Source organism: Polyergus mexicanus, unplaced genomic scaffold, assembly GCF_030449975.1.
Source record: "Polyergus mexicanus isolate NDT 795.1 unplaced genomic scaffold, iyPolMexi1.0 SCAF_22, whole genome shotgun sequence".
Lineage (NCBI taxonomy): Eukaryota > Metazoa > Arthropoda > Insecta > Hymenoptera > Formicidae > Polyergus > Polyergus mexicanus.
The window spans coordinates 1,873,110-1,884,626 of record NW_027223342.1 but is presented as its reverse complement, the minus strand read 5'-3'; positions in this window follow the sequence as shown (position 1 = coordinate 1,884,626).

Genomic DNA, 11,517 nt, shown 5'->3' with positions numbered 1-11,517 from the left:
ATTATATAAGGAAAATGTCTTTAATGTTTTGTATGTATCACGAACAAAGTTATTATGCTGCAAAATCTCAATGTACAAATTTTCTTTTAAGAAAAATCTTCCAAATTTTTTATAACTGGAAATTGAGTAAATACAAGATGAGCAGCGCTTGCATCCGATGGTAAATTATTGTTGCTATTATTAATGTTATTGCATATTATAATTACCGATCGTCATCGATAATCTAATACGTCAAAGTATAATATATGTTTGCTAATAGACTCTCTTCCTCTCTCTTCACATAATATCATGAAACAAATAGTATTACATATTTTTTAATGTTTTTGTTAAAAATTATATATATATACATATGTGAAAACTGTATTATTGTGTGTATATACAATAATTCGTAAAAATAATATCAAATGCTAATAGGAAGTTTTTTATTTTTTAAATAAGAAAATCTTTACGTAAAAAATTGTGTAATACTTATTGTTAATATGTCAATAATAAAGAATATATTGTATAACCACAATATCTTTTATATATTTTGGTTATATTTTTATATATAAATAAAGTAAAAATTAAATTTTATTTACTTTCTTGCATTTTAGAGGGATCTAATGGACGTAATGCTTTCTACAATAGAGTATATTTGAGAGAATCTCTAAGGAACTTGCTTTAATATTTGGTCTATAATATTTAAGACTAAAATGCATATATATAATTATATTATATGCCAAAGAGATAGAGAAAGAGAGACTATATTGTGTGTATATAATTTATGTTAATGTTTTATTTTATTAGAACTCTGTCGCACAGAGTTAAATTATAGAAAGCGGGAAATTTAATGCTTCAAAATCCGCAAAAGTATCAGGATAACACGATAAGCAAAGAGGTAGCAAGAAGATAAATTATAGAAAGCGGGAAATTTAATGCTTCAAAATCCGCAAAAGTATCAGGATAACACGATAAGCAAAGAGGTAGCAAAGAGGTAAATTATAGAAAACGGGAAATTTAATGCTTTAAAATCCGCAAAAGTATCAGGATTTCGAATTTTTACATTAAATATTGAGAGTGGATTAGGCCTACAGGGGAAACTACTACTACCGTAAGGTGGTGTGGAAATGATAGGGTATCATTATCTTGCCATAGAAAAAACAATTCGAGAGGATAATTATTTTTCGGCGCAATGTGGGTCGCCGCTCCCTGCGTGACTCCGCGCCGAAAAATAATTATCCTCTCGAATTGTTTTTTCGATACCAAGACAGTGATGCCCTACCATTTCCACTACACCTTGCCGTAGATAACTATGCGCACGAGAGAGAGAACGACATTTCGAATTTTTACATTAAATATAATTATTAAATAATTATCCTCTCGAATTGTTTTTTCGATGGCAAGACAGTGATGCCCTACCATTTCCACTCCACCTTGCCGTAGATAACTATGCGCGCGAGAGAGAGACCGACATTTCGAATTTTTACATTAAATATAATTATTAAATAATTATCCTCTCGAATTGTTTTTTCGATGGCAAGACAGTGATGCCCTACCATTTCCACTCCACCTTGCCGTAGATAACTATGCGCGCGAGAGAGAGAACGACATTTCGAATTTTTACATTAAATATAATTATTAAATAATTATCCTCTCGAATTGTTTTTTCGATGGCAAGACAGTGATGCCCTACCATTTCCACTCCACCTTGCCGTAGATAACTATGCGCGCGAGAGAGAGACCGACATTTCGAATTTTTACATTAAATATAATTATTAAATAATTATCCTCTCGAATTGTTTTTTCGATGGCAAGACAGTGATGCCCTACCATTTCCACTCCACCTTGCCGTAGATAACTATGCGCGCGAGAGAGAGACCGACATTTGAATTTTTACATTAAATATAATTATTTAAATAATTATCCTCTCGAATTGTTTTTTCGATGGCAAGACAGTGATGCCCTACCATTTCCACTCCACCTTGCCGTAGATAACTATGCGCGCGAGAGAGAGACCGACATTTCGAATTTTTACATTAAATATAATTATTTAAATAATTATCCTCTCGAATTGTTTTTTCGATGGCAAGACAGTGATGCCCTACCATTTCCACTCCACCTTGCCGTAGATAACTATGCGCGCGAGAGAGAGACCGACATTTCGAATTTTTACATTAAATATAATTATTAAATAATTATCCTCTCGAATTGTTTTTTCGATGGCAAGACAGTGATGCCCTACCATTTCCACTTCACCTTGCCGTAGATAACTATGCGCGCGAGAGAGAGACCGACATTTCGAATTTTTACATTAAATATAATTATTTAAATAATTATCCTCTCGAATTGTTTTTTCGATGGCAAGACAGTGATGCCCTACCATTTCCACTCCACCTTGCCGTAGATAACTATGCGCGCGAGAGAGAGACCGACATTTCGAATTTTTACATTAAATATAATTATTAAATAATTATCCTCTCGAATTGTTTTTTCGATGGCAAGACAGTGATGCCCTACCATTTCCACTTCACCTTGCCGTAGATAACTATGCGCGCGAGAGAGAGAACGACATTTCGAATTTTTACATTAAATATAATTATTTAAATAATTATCCTCTCGAATTGTTTTTTCGATGGCAAGACAGTGATGCCCTACCATTTCCACTTCACCTTGCCGTAGATAACTATGCGCGCGAGAGAGAGAACGACATTTCGAATTTTTACATTAAATATAATTATTTAAATAATTATCCTCTCGAATTGTTTTTTCGATGGCAAGACAGTGATGCCCTACCATTTCCACTCCACCTTGCCGTAGATAACTATGCGCGCGAGAGAGAGACCGACATTTCGAATTTTTACATTAAATATAATTATTAAATAATTATCCTCTCGAATTGTTTTTTCGATGGCAAGACAGTGATGCCCTACCATTTCCACTCCACCTTGCCGTAGATAACTATGCGCGCGAGAGAGAGACCGACATTTCGAATTTTTACATTAAATATAATTATTAAATAATTATCCTCTCGAATTGTTTTTTCGATGGCAAGACAGTGATGCCCTACCATTTCCACTCCACCTTGCCGTAGATAACTATGCGCGCGAGAGAGAGACCGACATTTCGAATTTTTACATTAAATATAATTATTAAATAATTATCCTCTCGAATTGTTTTTTCGATGGCAAGACAGTGATGCCCTACCATTTCCACTCCACCTTGCCGTAGATAACTATGCGCGCGAGAGAGAGACCGACATTTCGAATTTTTACATTAAATATAATTATTAAATAATTATCCTCTCGAATTGTTTTTTCGATGGCAAGACAGTGATGCCCTACCATTTCCACTTCACCTTGCCGTAGATAACTATGCGCGCGAGAGAGAGACCGACATTTCGAATTTTTACATTAAATATAATTATTTAAATAATTATCCTCTCGAATTGTTTTTTCGATGGCAAGACAGTGATGCCCTACCATTTCCACTCCACCTTGCCGTAGATAACTATGCGCGCGAGAGAGAGACCGACATTTCGAATTTTTACATTAAATATAATTATTTAAATAATTATCCTCTCGAATTGTTTTTTCGATGGCAAGACAGTGATGCCCTACCATTTCCACTCCACCTTGCCGTAGATAACTATGCGCGCGAGAGAGAGACCGACATTTCGAATTTTTACATTAAATATAATTATTAAATAATTATCCTCTCGAATTGTTTTTTCGATGGCAAGACAGTGATGCCCTACCATTTCCACTTCACCTTGCCGTAGATAACTATGCGCGCGAGAGAGAGACCGACATTTCGAATTTTTACATTAAATATAATTATTTAAATAATTATCCTCTCGAATTGTTTTTTCGATGGCAAGACAGTGATGCCCTACCATTTCCACTCCACCTTGCCGTAGATAACTATGCGCGCGAGAGAGAGACCGACATTTCGAATTTTTACATTAAATATAATTATTAAATAATTATCCTCTCGAATTGTTTTTTCGATGGCAAGACAGTGATGCCCTACCATTTCCACTTCACCTTGCCGTAGATAACTATGCGCGCGAGAGAGAGAACGACATTTCGAATTTTTACATTAAATATAATTATTTAAATAATTATCCTCTCGAATTGTTTTTTCGATGGCAAGACAGTGATGCCCTACCATTTCCACTTCACCTTGCCGTAGATAACTATGCGCGCGAGAGAGAGAACGACATTTCGAATTTTTACATTAAATATAATTATTTAAATAATTATCCTCTCGAATTGTTTTTTCGATGGCAAGACAGTGATGCCCTACCATTTCCACTCCACCTTGCCGTAGATAACTATGCGCGCGAGAGAGAGACCGACATTTCGAATTTTTACATTAAATATAATTATTAAATAATTATCCTCTCGAATTGTTTTTTCGATGGCAAGACAGTGATGCCCTACCATTTCCACTCCACCTTGCCGTAGATAACTATGCGCGCGAGAGAGAGACCGACATTTCGAATTTTTACATTAAATATAATTATTAAATAATTATCCTCTCGAATTGTTTTTTCGATGGCAAGACAGTGATGCCCTACCATTTCCACTCCACCTTGCCGTAGATAACTATGCGCGCGAGAGAGAGACCGACATTTCGAATTTTTACATTAAATATAATTATTAAATAATTATCCTCTCGAATTGTTTTTTCGATGGCAAGACAGTGATGCCCTACCATTTCCACTCCACCTTGCCGTAGATAACTATGCGCGCGAGAGAGAGACCGACATTTCGAATTTTTACATTAAATATAATTATTAAATAATTATCCTCTCGAATTGTTTTTTCGATGGCAAGACAGTGATGCCCTACCATTTCCACTTCACCTTGCCGTAGATAACTATGCGCGCGAGAGAGAGACCGACATTTCGAATTTTTACATTAAATATAATTATTTAAATAATTATCCTCTCGAATTGTTTTTTCGATGGCAAGACAGTGATGCCCTACCATTTCCACTTCACCTTGCCGTAGATAACTATGCGCGCGAGAGAGAGAACGACATTTCGAATTTTTACATTAAATATAATTATTTAAATAATTATCCTCTCGAATTGTTTTTTCGATGGCAAGACAGTGATGCCCTACCATTTCCACTCCACCTTGCCGTAGATAACTATGCGCGCGAGAGAGAGACCGACATTTCGAATTTTTACATTAAATATAATTATTAAATAATTATCCTCTCGAATTGTTTTTTCGATGGCAAGACAGTGATGCCCTACCATTTCCACTCCACCTTGCCGTAGATAACTATGCGCGCGAGAGAGAGACCGACATTTCGAATTTTTACATTAAATATAATTATTAAATAATTATCCTCTCGAATTGTTTTTTCGATGGCAAGACAGTGATGCCCTACCATTTCCACTCCACCTTGCCGTAGATAACTATGCGCGCGAGAGAGAGACCGACATTTCGAATTTTTACATTAAATATAATTATTTAAATAATTATCCTCTCGAATTGTTTTTTCGATGGCAAGACAGTGATGCCCTACCATTTCCACTTCACCTTGCCGTAGATAACTATGCGCGCGAGAGAGAGAACGACATTTCGAATTTTTACATTAAATATAATTATTTAAATAATTATCCTCTCGAATTGTTTTTTCGATGGCAAGACAGTGATGCCCTACCATTTCCACTCCACCTTGCCGTAGATAACTATGCGCGCGAGAGAGAGACCGACATTTCGAATTTTTACATTAAATATAATTATTTAAATAATTATCCTCTCGAATTGTTTTTTCGATGGCAAGACAGTGATGCCCTACCATTTCCACTTCACCTTGCCGTAGATAACTATGCGCGCGAGAGAGAGAACGACATTTCGAATTTTTACATTAAATATAATTATTAAATAATTATCCTCTCGAATTGTTTTTTCGATGGCAAGACAGTGATGCCCTACCATTTCCACTCCACCTTGCCGTAGATAACTATGCGCGCGAGAGAGAGACCGACATTTCGAATTTTTACATTAAATATAATTATTAAATAATTATCCTCTCGAATTGTTTTTTCGATGGCAAGACAGTGATGCCCTACCATTTCCACTCCACCTTGCCGTAGATAACTATGCGCGCGAGAGAGAGACCGACATTTCGAATTTTTACATTAAATATAATTATTTAAATAATTATCCTCTCGAATTGTTTTTTCGATGGCAAGACAGTGATGCCCTACCATTTCCACTCCACCTTGCCGTAGATAACTATGCGCGCGAGAGAGAGACCGACATTTCGAATTTTTACATTAAATATAATTATTAAATAATTATCCTCTCGAATTGTTTTTTCGATGGCAAGACAGTGATGCCCTACCATTTCCACTTCACCTTGCCGTAGATAACTATGCGCGCGAGAGAGAGACCGACATTTCGAATTTTTACATTAAATATAATTATTAAATAATTATCCTCTCGAATTGTTTTTTCGATGGCAAGACAGTGATGCCCTACCATTTCCACTTCACCTTGCCGTAGATAACTATGCGCGCGAGAGAGAGACCGACATTTCGAATTTTTACATTAAATATAATTATTTAAATAATTATCCTCTCGAATTGTTTTTTCGATGGCAAGACAGTGATGCCCTACCATTTCCACTCCACCTTGCCGTAGATAACTATGCGCGCGAGAGAGAGAACGACATTTCGAATTTTTACATTAAATATTGAGAGTGGAGTAAGCCTACAGGGGAAACTACTATTAAAAAGCGCACCAAGCCATCTATCGCAAGGTGGTATGGAAATCATAGGGCATCATTGTCTTGCCATCGAAAAAATAATTCGAGAGGATAATTAACTACTAGAAAGAAGCGCACCAAGCCATCTATCGCAAGGTGGTATGGAAATGATAGGGCATCATTGTCTTGCCATCGAAAAAATAATTTGAGAGGATAATTATTTTTCAGCGCGGTGACATTGCTCGTCACTCGATGCGTGATAATTATTTTTCGGCGCGCTGTCGCTCGCTGCGTGACTCCGCTTCTCTCGCTCAGCTGATACTTTCGACGTTAACAAAAAGACATAAACAAGTAATCCATTTTACATTTCTATCAATTCCGGCCTACCGCTTCCCACGCGCTCATTGGCTCAAACATTTTAATTAGTAATATAATTATTGCGAATTTAGCAAAATGGATAGGACTTTTCGCTTCAGGTTGACCCGATCTATCTCCACTTTTCGTTTGGCTACTTACATGTCAGACACCCTGTATATGGATATAATATAATAAATTTATGCATAAATTTTAATCGAGGATTTGATTTAAAATAGATAAAGAGTGGTCGTGTAACGTCGAGACAGTAGTCAATATTTTCTAAATAACCGGAATAATGAAATTTTTATGTCGTTGCGATTCAACCTGAAATATTTAAGAACCTTCCCTCGAAAGGTATATTCCTGCAAAAGTGGACCGCAGTGTGGGAAATTCCATTGTGATGTGCCGGAAAGAGCGCGGAGACCTCATTTCTTTCGCGCATAGCATAATGTGCGAGGAAATTCTCAAGGTTTCATATCCTTCTCGACATCAGTCACGCTTCTCTTACGCGTCACGAAACGAAAGAGTGCAGATCTAACTGTAAAGTCTTAGACCGCTGGCTACGCAATAAAACTGCATAAAAGTAGTCTACTTTAATAATAGAATGTTTTTTCCGCGATGCTGTCTCGCTTTTATCTTGATACTTACATTATACCAGCGGACAATAGAAAATACGTGTCTTTTGCAATAAAAAGGCTGTGGAATTAAATAAAATTTCAGATGAATTCTCGTCGTTTTAAACGAGTCGTAATTTACGCAACTGTACCTTTCTTACTACAACATGACACGACATTTGTATAGTGAAAAATTATTTTTCACGTGTCGAATAACGCGTTAAAAATTTGGTTCCATAGAGATTGTATTAAAAATTTGAGTCTTTCATATCTCTTGCTATATCTTGGAACATTTAATCATTAAATAAATGTTTGCGACTTATCAGTTGGCCTTATATAAATGAGGCCAAGTGCAAAAGATTCAAATACAATAAAATAACAACATTCTCATAAGTAAAAAAAAAAAAACCATATAGCTACTAAAGTAATAGAAATGATATAATTGTATGTATTTTTGTGTCCTTTCCATATTTATACTTTCAGAAGACTTATATAATATTGTTAGAAAACTTGCAGACCTTAGATCTTAGGTAGCTCGGGTACCCTTGGGTTTGCTATGTCCATACTCACTATTCTGAGCCCCTGAGGGGGAAATGCGGAAAATTCTAAAATTGCATATATATACATAAATAATATAAATACATATATATATATAAAATATGTAAATAGTTTTATTTATTGCGTTTCACATTCTCGTGTACTTGTTAACTATAAAATTGGAGAACTACATTGTCACTGATCAATAATAAATATATAAAAAAAATACTATATGTATTTTATTCGTTTATTGTTGTGATTGTATGTTTTATTGCTGAAATGTATAAGACAAGCAAAATGATCTATTACTTATTCATTCTGCATAACGCCATTTACTAGAGGCAACTGTCTGGCGATAAAAGTTTTTTACGATCTCTTTTTTGCGATCTCTCTCTCTCTCTCTCTCTGCACATTGTTTATAAACTCATACATCTACGCATACATACGACGTATCGCATAGACTTTCATCTCTCGATTCCCATATAATGCATAATATATGGTCAGGCAACCAGTTTTCTCGCGTGTAGCGTGCACATTATTTTACATTAATATCGTGTCAAAAAAGCGGCGGAGTAAGCTTTTTTTTTTCTACGATAATGAAGAAAACTTTCGACGACCGCGGCAACCCTAATTAAAACCGCGCGTTGCAGTTATTTATCTGCTGTTTTTTAATTTGTTCGAAAGCTTGTAAAGCTCGCGTTTTCATTTCACGAAATTATTCATAATTCATTGGAGAAACAATCGTTTTAACATGTTATTATCTTATCTGCAATATTTTCCGAATAGATTATACATATTGATCTTTTTAAAGGATGTTGTGTTAAAAATTATTATAGATAAGATTATGCATTAGTGATATCTTTTTTTACACATGTACATATTTATTTAAGAGATAGGAAACATCGAAGAGATAAGTCCAGAAAAGTTTCGTAAAATTGAATAAATTAAAAAAGCAGTAATTAAATTATTAGATTAATTGTTTTGATACAGATACATTAAAGAATCATCAGAGTTTAAACCTCCATTGAATATCGAACTATTTTGTTAAACTGAATTCTTTACTAAATTAATACAACCTTTTCCTGCAATTTCCAAGGTATCCCTGGCATTATATTTCAAGCGGTCATCGCACTTTTCGCAATGGTAATTGATCGTAAATGAAAGTCTATTCGGAACGGATAATTAGTTCCTTGATGAGCGCATAAGCTAATTAGCCGGTACAAGGCGAGGTTAATGCAATCACCGTGCGTTCCGCTCGTTATCTTTACCGCGGAACTTAACTGCAGATACATATATTCGATATACGCCTGCAATTCAAGAGAAATCAATCATTTAAGAAATTTGCGAGGCCGTATCAAATATGGCGTGATCATAATTAAAATTGTAGCACTTTTACTCAAACGTCAATTGCAGTTTAATTATATTAAGAGACAAAAGAATGTTTCTTCATTTCATTAATAAAACACACTAGGTACAGCAGAGAAATTTTTTTTGTACGTGATTCGAATACTGAGAGCATCCTCTCTCGCAACATTTATATTCGTAAATTCTCATCTGTTTAAAGCGCCGTATCATCTCTGATAAAGACTTGCATTTCCGTAGCGTATGACGCCGACGTCGCGTCGCGTCAATCCTCGAGCAGATTGCCAAAGGCCGTTCTGCGGCCGTATAACGAGATTCGATTACGGTAAATCTCGTAAACTTTCAATATTACGGCTGAGAAAGCAGTGTTCGCTTGTCCGTTAGGGGGAAGGAGGAAAAGAAGGGAGGGCAGAGACTCCCCCGTTTATTCTCCTTAGCCGTCCATTCCGTCCGTCTCGCTCTCTCAGAGCTATCTCATTTTTTTCTTCTTTTCGCTATTGACGGAGGCAAAAAGCATTGCTCGCTTTCCACCCCCCCCCTCCCCCTTCTCACCCGAACAATCTCTAAACATCATGAAAGCAACACGCCGTGAGACAAACGCGGATCTCTTATTACGGTGAAACAAAGTTGTGTTCGATTAGTGATATTTTATTCTCGGAGTTTTCTAGAGATAATATTATTTTTTGACAAGAAGCAAAGAAAAGTATTATCTCATTATTTCATTATTTTAGAAATATTAAACGCATTTTCTAAAAACTATGTCATAGGCGGAAAAGAATGATGCATTTGGAAGAGGCTAATAAGAATCTACAACGAGTATTTTTAATGTGCAATAAAAATTTTGCAAAAATTTATACAATAATGTGCAATAACGAGGAGGTGACACATCCATTCAGTCGAATGTCACTCGACAAATCTCCTCGTCCGCGTTGAGAAACGCTGAGCTAACGCTCACGCATGGTTTGATTCCAATTAGCAGCAACCCCAAAGGGTTTACCTACCAAATCGCTCATATCACGTGTTGCTTACGCGTATAAACCCTAAATGCAATTAACACTGACACGGTTGCGAAACATTACTTACTGATGGTAAGCAAATTTTGTCCATGGCGAAAATCATTCAGCTGGCTATGAGCCGGACGAAGCTGAAGCCCGACGCCTTGCGCGAAACCTGACAAGAGATACGATGCTCTTTTAGACATTATAAAGGCTATCTCGACACGCGCACGTACAGAGAGGGCATATATCTCATCTTTACATAAAAGATAAATTAAACGTTATACTGGAGTTACTGAAATTAAAAGTCATAAAAAATCATCATTAGTATAATCCATCTGTAGCTTAACGAGATATAGAACGGTGCGGGTATTTAACTGTGCATTCGTAATCGCATTCGTACTCGTCTCGTCTTCTATCGTGAGAATGGATCTCTCGATTCTGCAAATCCCGTCGCTTTGTATTCCACAAATCTTGAATCTCTTAATGCCTGATATACGAGACAGCGCTTAACAGCGCATCGAAACCCAACACACGCGAATAACTGTGATTTATCGGCGGGGTAGAATCAAACGGCTCGCGAATGGCATTCGACGGGATATGCACGGTAAACGCTCGGATGGATTTATGGTCGAAAACGAAATCTTCCACAGAAGGGACGGGAGAATTTGTCGCTTAAATTACGCACGATCCACTCGCATTATTTTACCAATTGAAATCAACGCTCATTTCATAAAAGAAATATCATCTCATAAAAACAGGATTCGCACAATCCTGTCTGATTTATTTCTCATCTCTTCGTCGCATATTCTTTTCATTTACATATTTAAAATTATCCCAGGATGATATATATATATACGACAAATCGGATAAAAAAATGTGGCAAACTCTCTTCATTTCAGATATTACAAATAGTTTTTAACAAATAATAGCAACGAAGAGAA